The 12536-nt window shown below is 35.4% G+C and overlaps 1 long non-coding RNA gene across 1 annotated transcript; it reads left to right on the forward strand.

Moving 5' to 3' along the window:
- The first annotated feature begins 9806 nt into the window (after positions 1 to 9806).
- Positions 9807 to 12536, forward strand: LOC124155117. The gene is made up of 2 exons (XR_006864135.1): positions 9807 to 9890; positions 12415 to 12536. It is a non-coding gene; the product is annotated as an uncharacterized LOC124155117 (long non-coding RNA).

Below are 12536 nucleotides of genomic sequence, written 5' to 3' on the forward strand. Positions count from 1 at the left end.
TAACATGCACAAAATATCACTTTTACACTTTTATATTCAGAATATCATGAAGTAAGACTAATCGGGCCCAATTTACAATCGATCATTATAACAAACAGATTGCATAACTTCCATTTATATTCCAATGGGCTTTTAACTCTTCCCCTTGTGTATTTATAATAACCATTCAAGTCTACTTATGGGGTTCACTGCTCGCGTCTCCACTCAAACAACTGCCGGATGGTACAGTACTCCACAACTCCACTCTCTGCCTAATATCTTCCTCCACGATCCCTCTCTCGATCTTTCTCCACCTTTTTTTTATTCACGCGTCCTTCCTTCTATCGGTTCTCTCTCTTGTGGGCGCCTCCTTTTTCTTTGCGTCCTCTCTTTTTTTTCTTATTCTGCCGATCTTCTAAAACACGTCTTTTCCGTAGCTCTCTCAACCCACGACTCCCCTTGTGTATTTCTTTTCCGCGTCCCCCACTACCATTCTTGCCTCCTCACTACCATTGTTAATTTTTAATTATTTAAACAAACAACATGGTGGCTTGTTTACAGCGGATTTAGGGGGATACGAGGGGGCACGTGAAAAGTAGACAAGATTTTTAACACGGTTATCATTACGTTCGTTTTGTTTAGTAGATGAGGGCCCTAATTATTGTATGCTGTTTTTAATCTCAAATATTAGAAGACCTGTCAGACTCCTTCCCCCTCCCCCCGCCAGAAAAAATTCTGGATCCGTCCTTGCCACATCTCCTGACTTAAAATATGGCACGAAATACGGTGCCAATATATATATTATACCAATATATTATGTTATATCCACTATATATTTTGCTATTAAATTATTCGTAATGGAATTAACTTTCAACTGGGTTATTCCATATTTTACCGTGCGTTGCTTTAAGAAGTCTGAACTTATGATTTTGAGAGACAAACATTTGGCTTCATTTTTCACTTGTAATACGGCGCGAGCGGTGGAACGTTTATCAGAGAAAATTTATGGTATGCTTCTCCGGAAAACAAGTTTTTCATTCACTTTGCTAACTTAGAAAAGACTGCTTTTTGAAAAGGAATGAAAAAGAAATTCATACGCCAGAGAATTGAACGCTATCGTACACATGTACTTCTAAGATCCGTATTCCGATGACTTTTTCTATCTTACTTCGTTTACCGCTGGTTGCTAGCAGAACACCTTAATCTGTTCAAGCTTTTGTTTTCCTACTTAGTTTTTTGTTCGTACTAGTCTCCTTTCTTTCGATGCACATTAATATCTTATATTTCTTTTTATCGACTATTGGCTGTTATCTATTCATTGTGTGTATAATCCTACATAGCTTCCACTCCAAAATTCTCCCTCCTCAGTCCATTTCACTGATTCCCAGCACGTCGAGGTTTATTCTTCGCTTCTCCACCTTCATGTTTTCTTGCCTACCGCAGGTACGAAGTGATCTAACGTTCCATATTCCTATTCTTAACATTCTATCACGTTTGACCGATGTACCCTCTCGAGTAGTCCCCGCCCGGAGATCCGAATGGGGGACTAGTTTACCTCCGGAATATTTTACTCGAGAGAATTCCATCATGTCATGATATAGAGCGAGTGGAGTAGCTGCGACTCCCCGGGATGATAATGTGGTGGTTTCCCCTTGCCTTACACATCGCAGTGCTACAGCCGTTAAAATAGATGTTGTGAAGTGAAATAAATGTCACTGTACTGACCGCTGTGGTCTCCACCTTCACTCACGCGAAGAAGAGCTGTTGCTCTCTGCCCCAGGTGATGAGAGGTATAATAGGGGTTTCCTATTATTTTTTTATTGCCTAAATCGAAAGATTATTACTCCTGGAGTGCGAATTTCACACTTTTAGATTTTTAAATGACGATATCTATTTTTTACGATTAAATGAAAAGTGAAAATTTTCAAGCGCGCGAAAAAGCGAAGGCTAAGTAGTAATGCTGGGAAAATCCCGTGTGACGTTATTATGGTTCCCGCCGTCTCAAAGTGAGGTGACCTTGGGGCGAGGATGTGTGCGCCGCTGAGATGCAGGGTTCTACCAGGTAGCAGAGTACCCTGCTAGCAGGTAGCGCTTGGCCTAAATAAGGATTATTAATAATTACCCTATCAAACGAAGGAAACTTTCCGACCATAGGCAATTTTAATAGGTGATTATTAAGAGATGTTTCCCTGAGCTCCGTGCCTCATGCATGCATTGGTAATCTCAGACGATGTAAAACTCCTATCTACCTAGTACAGAAACTAGGTCCCTGTGACGTCACGTGGAGTGGCATCGCATGGGCACCAAACTGGCATTTTTCAAATGCGGTTAAAATTTACATTGCCATTCGTCTAAACTGAGATTTCTAAAACCAAATGACATGTATTTTATGAGTGCACTGATGGTGGGTAACGAATCGCGATCAATGCCTTTCGTTTTCTTTGATGAAGGAAACCACCCTATTGCTGGCGGCCTCCAGTCACCAAGTCACGGCTTCTTGACTGGTAGGTATCAGATTTGATGGTCTATCTTACCCAAGGATAGACCCATACCGTACGCGAATCTAGGGGGGGGGGGCACTGGAGCATAACCCCCCCTAACCCTTAAAAATATCCTAGATATTTAATGCGATCCCATTATCATTGCGTTCATTTTGCATTACGAGGTATCTTTGTGCACCCACAGAACAAAATCCTGGATACGGCCTTGCTTATTGGAGGTACTTATCAACCAATTCCAGACTTTATAGATAACAAAATATATATTATTTACCATATTTAGTAAAATATAAAACCAAAAAATATTCAATGGTGGTAAATGTGTATAGTTTTCTTGGGTTTATGAGCCTCTTATGGGTTTTATCTTTTTCTCACAAATTCTTTCGAAATAATTTTCTTGTCTCATATACTTGCGATATTTGACCTGCTCGGCTATGTCTAATGGAACGGGTGCATCTACAATTATAATTAAACAAGAGCAGTCGAGGTAGAAACTTAGTCCATTCAAAAAAAGAGATATATCTGAGTTCTTACGTTCTTGATTTTTTTTAATGTTATATTTTTAAGACGCTGAATCTGAACCTTAGGTTTGTTAACAAATTTTTTTTCTTTAATAGCTTTCCATAAAAATTTTTAATTTGACTTACAATACAGACTATATCAAATTTCAAAACAACTTTCTCATTCAAACTTGAGGCGTATAAAATATCCTATAAATTTCATTCCTTTTCTTATATCTCATCAGAAATTGCTGTTTGGGATCTTTGGAAATTTTGGTCTATCTCTTTCCGTAGAAACTCATTAGCAATTCTCGAGCATTTAGTTTTTTATTGCTTTATATTTTTCAGCGCTGAACCTAAAAAATGGTCGTAATTCTCTTCTATCACGTAAAGAATTAAACAATTTAAAATTTCGAAATCAGCAAAAATCTAAAAACTTTGATCAAGTATGCTTTCTGCCTACAAAATCTTTGGCAATTTCTTCGGGTTTACATAGTGCTCTTTATTGCTTAGCAGTTAAGAATCTTAAGAGGGTAGAAATGGCTCATTGAAGCCTTAATTTCGAGTATATTGCCAAAAATTAGACAATTTTTCCAATTTTCGTACTTTTTTGAACTAATAAAATTTTCCTTGTCGAATCAGTTGTTACCATGAGCGTTGAGCCTATTGTAACCACTCTTCGTTTCCACTCTTCATCTTTATGATGAAGTGTGCGAAATACGAGTTACCTTGACACACGGATCCAAATGTTTTTTTAATGAAAATGGAACTAATGTTTCTCGGGCTTCCATCCGGGTCAGGTACGCCATTGCCAGGAATGAAGACCGCCTCGGAAGCCCTAGAAAGATTCATCTCCTCAGTTCTCCGGAAAAAAGCAAATCCTCATTAAAATGCACTGAAGATTTCTGAAGAGAGGGAATTATACGCGGTCAATATGTAGGAATCAATTATTAAACTAAAAATACGACCATCGTAGCGGTTGATGTAATTCATCACGGAGGAAGTGCATTTAGCGGATATTGACAAAAAGCGTTAATTTCCATCTGGCAATGAAGAGTCCAAATATGAAGTTCCTGTTTGCTAAACAAACAGCTTGTTTGATCAAAGATTTAGGAATAAAGTTGGCAGTAAATTTTATGCACTTCGATTTGGAATGGGGAAGTTATTGCTTAAAAGGTACCTTAATCGGTAGAATACTATAATAAATAAAAAGGGGTGTTATGGAGGGCCAGAGCACAGAGCCAAATAGGCCAAAATAGCCAAATGGCCAATGGCCAAAATAGCATATTTTCAATCGCATTTTTCGCGATGTTTCACCACCTAAATGTTATATTTTCAATACGTCAGCCGAAAGGTATTAAAAAGCACCTCCAGAAAACGTTTTTTCTTATTGGCCCTCTCAAGGATATTTTATGAAAACATGCATTAGAAATTTTCAAATCGACGCCTTATCTTTTTGTCCCGCTCAAAGTTCTTGAAAACAATTGGAAATCTGCTCCATTAAATAAGGTTTTTAATGCCGCAAACCGCATTAAAAAATATGCATTCTTGACCGAGATATTTAAAAAAGAGTGAAAATCGTATTTTCGATCTAGCCGGCCCTGGTGGGCATCTAGCGGGCTGGAAATATGGGAAGGTTTGTCCAATTTGATCCTAAATCGCATACCCCAAGTACGGGAAAAATCCCGGAGGGGGGACTTTTCACCTTCTTATCCGGCTATGCCCTTTGATATTCATGGGATGAATATAGATAATATGAGTCCATTGTCATTTATTACTATAATGTAGTAACTTTGATAGTCAATTTTTGTTGGATTTACATAAGTGCAGAAGTGAAAGAAGTTGTTTAAAATACTGTTACAAAGAAGACACAAATTAATATCTAATGTAAGTATTTCAAAATTGAACAAATTTTATTAATGCCATGTTTGGTGTTCTAGATCTAGCAGCTTTAAGCATAGCGATCCTTTTGTTTTTCAGAACCGCAATAGATATGAGTTTTTGAGCATTTTTTAAATAGACGAAAAAGTCACAGAAATAACCATTTTATGGTTTTGAGAAATATTCTTTATCGCATTGTGTTTGGATGGACCGCAGCAGTTACTGGTGGAACAGTAAACTAAATGATTAGTATCACAAACAAAAGAATTTGTATTTCTATGGTGAAAAAAATTGGAGAGATTTTAAAACATATTTTTTACCCAGGTGTCGGCAAATTCGCCTTTAGTGATTTAGATATTGCTTTTCATAATTGATTATTGTTTTTGAAGAATTTGGCATTGAATTTCATTGTATTAGCGTATTAGTACGTATGTTAAAAAGGTTGTTATAAGGGTTATCATTTCACGCGACAAATATATTTACTTCTGCTGAAGTTGTTGCATGGCGACAACCAGTGCTATTTGTAAGTAATTAGGTGAAAATTAAAGAAAAATAAGTACTTCATAGGCAGGGGCGCAGCTAGGAATTAGGAATATAGGGGGGGGGGGGTTTAGATGCAACTAATACCGGGGTGTGTGGGGGTATGGAATACCCACCAGGATAAGCGGTAGGTGCGAGATAAATAAATTGCGGAATTTTAAGATAAATGGTTCAAAATAGTGAGTTTTACGGCTTTCTGAGTGATATTTTATTAAACCTTACACTATCATATTAGTAATATTGATCCAATTAAGTAAAATGGATTAAAATTAAAAATTTCTCAGAGCTCTCGGGGGGGTTTTATCCCCCAAACCCCCCTTCGCTGCGCCACTGTTCATAGGTATACCTATTTTATTTTATTGAAAATATAGAAAAAGATTTTGAAATCAAAGGTAGCACGAGTGTTCGCGTTCCGTAGTAATTAAAAGCTTTTGGTCACCTTGATTAAATTAAGAAAGTCATTTGGATTCGACAAGAATTCAAAAGCATTCATACCGCAAATTTCAACGGCGAGTGCAATATTGACGATGATTTTGAGTTCTATTTAAAGCACTGATGCTCATCAAATTATGATTTTTTAAGTAGGAAAAATCAATTCATAGCAAATAATTAGAAAAACTTGAATGGTAGTGATAAAAGCGATTAAAAAACTCGGCTCTGTGAATGACAAAGCGGATGGAGCATGAAGGGACCTCCTTTCGAAACGGAGTTCGGCCAAGAATTTTAGATTACCACAGGCCAAGTAAAAAGCACAAATCAACGAAAAGTCTTCATTTGTATCTTTTTAAGAGTGCGCTAAAGGCCATCCCTCACGAGTCGTTCTTAATGTAGAAAGAGATAACATGAAAGCTAACCTAAATTTGGCAACAGCGCCCGTTGCAGACGATAATCATATACCGTGAAATATAAACGTACGATTCAAAAAGCAAGTGTAAACGTTAAATTGGACGAAAGACAGAAGAAATTGTTGTAACAAATGGAGCACGGATTAATAACAAGTGAAAAAAAACACGAAGGAGTTTAAAAATTGTTATATGGTTAAATATATTTGACATTTCCAAGTGACGGAAAGTGAAAACAACCAGGTTAACCTCATATTTAAGTGCTAATATCTAATTTTATAATGAAGGGAACCAAAAAATGACGATAGAGTTGAATAAAGTTGCCTATTTCAAGTGACAGAAAGTGAAAACATCCAGGTTAACGTCATATTTGAGTGCTAATATCTAATTTTATAATGAAGGGAACCAAAAAATGACGATAGAGTTGGATAAAGTTGCCTATTTCAAGTGACAGAAAGTGAAAACATCCAGGTTAACCTCATATTTGAGTGCTAATATCTAATTTTATAATGAAGGGAACCAAAAAATGACGATAGAGTTGGATAAAGTTGCCTATTTCAAGTGACAGAAAGTGAAAACATCCAGGTTAACCTCATATTTGAGTGCTAATATCTAATTTTATAATGAAGGGAACCAAAAAAATGACGATAGAGTTGGATAAAGTTGCCTATTTCAAGTGACAGAAAGTGAAAACATCCAGGTTAACCTCATATTTGAGTGCTAATATCTAATTTTATAATGAAGGGAACCAAAAAATGACGATAGAGTTGAATAAAGTTGCCTATTTCAAGTGACAGAAAGTGAAAACATCCAGGTTAACCTCATATTTGAGTGCTAATATCTAATTTTATAATGAAGGGAACCAAAAAATGACGATAGAGTTGGATAAAGATGCCTATTTCAAGTGACAGAAAGTGAAAACATCCAGGTTAACCTCATATTTGAGTGCTAATATCTAATTTTATAATGAAGGGAACCAAAAAATGACGATAGAGTTGGATAAAGTTGCCTATTTCAAGTGACAGAAAGTGAAAACATCCAGGTTAACCTCATATTTGAGTGCTAATATCTAATTTTATAATGAAGGGAACCAAAAATGACGATAGAGTTGAATAAAGTTGCCTATTTCAAGTGACAGAAAGTGAAAACATCCAGGTTAACCTCATATTTGAGTGCTAATATCTAATTTTTATAATGAAGGGAACCAAAAAATGACGATAGAGTTGGATAAAGTTGCCTATTTCAAGTGACAGAAAGTGAAAACATCCAGGTTAACCTCATATTTGAGTGCTAATATCTAATTTTATAATGAAGGGAACCAAAAAATGACGATAGAGTTGGATAAAGTTGCCTATTTCAAGTGACAGAAAGTGAAAACATCCAGGTTAACCTCATATTTGAGTGCTAATATCTAATTTTATAATGAAGGGAACCAAAAAATGACGATAGAGTTGAATAAAGTTGCCTATTTCAAGTGACAGAAAGTGAAAACATCCAGGTTAACCTCATATTTGAGTGCTAATATCTAATTTTATAATGAAGGGAACCAAAAAAATGACGATAGAGTTGGATAAAGATGCCTATTTCAAGTGACAGAAAGTGAAAACATCCAGGTTAACCTCATATTTGAGTGCTAATATCTAATTTTATAATGAAGGGAACCAAAAAATGACGATAGAGTTGGATAAAGTTGCCTATTTCAAGTGACAGAAAGTGAAAACATCCAGGTTAACCTCATATTTGAGTGCTAATATCTAATTTTATAATGAAGGGAACCAAAAAATGACGATAGAGTTGAATAAAGTTGCCTATTTCAAGTGACAGAAAGTGAAAACATCCAGGTTAACCTCATATTTGAGTGCTAATATCTAATTTTATAATGAAGGGAACCAAAAAATGACGATAGAGTTGGATAAAGATGCCTATTTCAAGTGACAGAAAGTGAAAACATCCAGGTTAACCTCATATTTGAGTGCTAATATCTAATTTTATAATGAAGGGAACCAAAAAAATGACGATAGAGTTGGATAAAGTTGCCTATTTCAAGTGACAGAAAGTGAAAACATCCAGGTTAACCTCATATTTGAGTGCTAATATCTAATTTTATAATGAAGGGAACCAAAAAATGACGATAGAGTTGGATAAAGATGCCTATTTCAAGTGACAGAAAGTGAAAACATCCAGGTTAACCTCATATTTGAGTGCTAATATCTAATTTTATAATGAAGGGAACCAAAAAATGACGATAGAGTTGGATAAAGTTGCCTATTTCAAGTGACAGAAAGTGAAAACATCCAGGTTAACCTCATATTTGAGTGCTAATATCTAATTTTATAATGAAGGGAACCAAAAAATGACGATAGAGTTGAATAAATTTGCCTATTTCAAGTGACAGAAAGTGAAAACAACCAGGTTAACCTCATATTTGAGTGCTAATATCTAATTTTATAATGAAGGGAACCAAAAAATGACGATAGAGTTGAATAAAGTTGCCTATTTCAAGTGACAGAAAGTGAAAACATCCAGGTTAACCTCATATTTGAGTGCTAATATCTAATTTTATAATGAAGGGAACAAAAAAATGACGATAGAGTTGAATAAAGTTGCCTATTTCAAGTGACAGAAAGTGAAAACATCCAGGTTAACGTCATATTTGAGTGCTAATATCTAATTTTATAATGAAGGGAACCAAAAAATGACGATAGAGTTGGATAAAGTTGCCTATTTCAAGTGACAGAAAGTGAAAACATCCAGGTTAACCTCATATTTGAGTGCTAATATCTAATTTTATAATGAAGGGAACCAAAAAATGACGATAGAGTTGGATAAAGTTGCCTATTTCAAGTGACAGAAAGTGAAAACATCCAGGTTAACCTCATATTTGAGTGCTAATATCTAATTTTATAATGAAGGGAACCAAAAAATGACGATAGAGTTGGATAAAGTTGCCTATTTCAAGTGACAGAAAGTGAAAACATCCAGGTTAACCTCCCCTAGTAGCACAAGAAATGTTGAGCATATGCTCAGATTATGTCAGGGAAATATGTTTTGCACACAACATTAGCATATGCTGAAAATATGTTCAGCAGATGTTTAAAACCACATGTTTTCAACATATGCTCGAAATATTTCCAGCATATGTTCAGACGATGTGTTGAGCATATTTTCATAGAAATATGCTGCACATGTGTTCAACAAAATATGTTGAGCATATATACGTAGACATATGCTCCACATGTGTTCAACGAAATATGTTGAGCATATATACGTAGACATATGCTCCACATGTGTTCAACGAAATATGTTGATCATATTTTCAAGAAAATATCTATGCGTTCTGAGAAATATTTCGTCGACAAATCAGCGATCAGGATTCAAATACTGCATGCTAGTTTTATAATTAATGTAAAGGAATATATCTGGTTCTAGTTTATTCTAATTCAAGTATATCAATTCATAATTTTAACCAAGGCCCTGATTTTAACACTTTAAAAATAATTGAAGAGCGAGACGCATGGAGACGCATGCGTCGACGTTGTTGTGTGTGTTCATGTTGCTATGATTTCATTGCTCAAATCGCACGTTGTTTACGTTACTTTATACAAGAGGAGAGAGCCCAGTTACCTCGGAATCATCTAGAAGCATGAAATGTAAGTACATTGGTAGATAAATATATGAAATTACTATTTTACAATTAGTACTAACTGTTCTTGTGTGATATCGTAAAAGTTCTCAATCGCTGTTTATGAACGGATGAATGTATGATATTACTATTTTAGTTCTGACTGTTCTTGTGTGGTATGGTAAAAGTTCTCAATGGCTATTTATGAACTGAATTGTGGTCGTAAATGCCGTATTAAGTTATTCCTGCCCAATGTAAATACTTGGATCGAATATGATGCATGTAACCGAGTGAGTGCGAAAATGTTCGATCAAAATCAATCATAGCCACAATAAAATGTGAAGGAAGTAATAAATTCTTGGTCAAGGCTTAGAGCCTGTTCTAATTTCGTTTGTGAATCTATTCATAAACCCTTTTTTTGTTCATGCTAATATTGTAACAAGGCCATAAAATTATGATAACAGCACCATTTCATGAATGCTAAAGCCCGTATGACACTTGCCAATTTATTGGCAAATATATTGGCCAATAAATTGCCCCAATATTGGTTAAAATATTGGGCTTTACGCATCGTATGACACGTACCAATATTTACACCAATATTGGCCGTTATAGTGTTCTAATATCCCGCTAGAGAACGCCATATAACACAAAATGACAAAAGAGCATCTCAAAACGCAGATTAATTGCTATGTTAGTTGCCAATGAGCTACAGAATGGGAGGTGGCATAATAATTGTAAATTTAATAACTAATTCGAGGGGCTGCAAAGATATTCTCGAATTGCTCGAAATATCATTCGGGAGAGTTCCTTGAATGATGAGAGATAGGCAATATTGTGATCTCATAGGTGAGCCAAGATAACGTAGCGGCTCGTTTTGGCTGGAATATGTTCATCGAATAAACAGAGATTGTGTCATCAATTGGGACTTTCACCCGAAACTTTAGCGTTCAAATCATGAAAAATAGTTTAATAATTGTAAAATAAACCAAATATAGACGCTATCGAGGAGAAACACGACGTTTTTATTCATTAAATATCCGAAATGTTATTTCCGAATTACCTACTTTAGACAGTTGATGTTTGTGAATTTATATTCTCTCAAAGTACATATTAATTATTTGAGCTATTTCATGGGTTGCTATGCTTCTAAAGTTTTTATATATGTTATTAAAATTCCGAGGTGAAATGTTTTGCAAAGAGCTTCTAGTTTTGGCCACTAGGAGTCGACAAGACTGAGTTCTGATTGGAGATTGGCCTCGAGAAAATAGAACCCGTTCTAAAATCTAGATTGGCCAAGAAATTGTGCCCAATATTGTGAAACGGAGATTGGGCTAGAAATTGGTGTGTGTCAGTGGGTCCACAATCCAATATCCAATGGATTGGCCAATAAATTGGCAAGTGTCATACGGGCTTAACTAATCGCTGGATGATGAATTAGCCCTCTCTTTCATGGTATCATTTTGATGCATAATTAACTAATTTGTAACCAAGTATCATTAACGAACTTATTTTGTGAATAACTGTCGCAGCGAAGTGCTAACAGTAAATATGAGTAGTCTCGACTAGGAATCATGTTAACACAGTTGCACTCTGATATGAGGGAACGAAACAAAGAATTGGCATGGGTAACCCATGGGGATGGCTCAAAAGGAGTGCATGATACGTACTATCGTTAGTTTTTCCATCAGATTACTAAAAATTTACTTTAGCACTTAGGCGATTCACTCAGAAGTAAGGGGACAAAAATAATCGAGTTTATTTGCAGTATCTACAGTATTCCTGTGGTTCGTGCCTCAAATACTAGCCAAATCTGGCATATATATTGCTTGGGTTTCACGGATTTCAAGACATACACCATATGCGCATTGGTATTTATAATTTCATGGACAATTAGAGACCAAAGTCACATAATGTGTATCTTAAGCGATTTTTTATGGAATATAAGGCTCCACATTATATAGTGGAATTAAATTTAATGTTGTCAATTGAACCGTTTGTTCTGTTAAACATGATACTCTCAGGTTCATCATAATTTTCTTGCTTTCCATATTTCATTACATATTTTAAGCAATGCAAAATCTGTTAATGAGAAATGTCTGTTTATAGTCATGCAAAAAAATGACATTTTTATTTTTTGAAGAACTTCACCCTCTTGCATGGAAATGAATCGGTGTCTTAAAATGTTCATGACCTCACTAATCTATTAGTATTATCTTCATCTAGCTCTCAATAATTGTATTATGTTGATGGACTTACATGGAAATGTATTGTAGGATTATTGATATTTAAGACCAATGTATATACACTAGCTGACATGAATAACTTTTACATTACATATTGTGTGAACTTATGATGCAATACTTCCCTTACTGCTACTTCCTCTCCTTAGTCTGTCTCATGCAAATTTTAAATTTTGCAACTTAATGTTAATTTACCATTCATGAAAGATGTCAATATTCACCATTTTCAGGTTAAAGAAGTAATAATTTTTTGCTGTTTAGTGCTTGTTTAGTGGATAAATATTGATTTCTGTTTATTTTAATCTACAGATGCTCTCCACTCTTGTCTTATGTTTAGCAGTGCTGATAAATGTGCCTTTCTTGAGTTAACTGGGGAGTGGCTACGACGGTCATGCTGCCTGAAGAAGACTGAGGGAAATCAAGGAAAAGAA

This window comes from Ischnura elegans, chromosome 3 (assembly GCF_921293095.1).
Source record: "Ischnura elegans chromosome 3, ioIscEleg1.1, whole genome shotgun sequence".
NCBI lineage: Eukaryota > Metazoa > Arthropoda > Insecta > Odonata > Coenagrionidae > Ischnura > Ischnura elegans.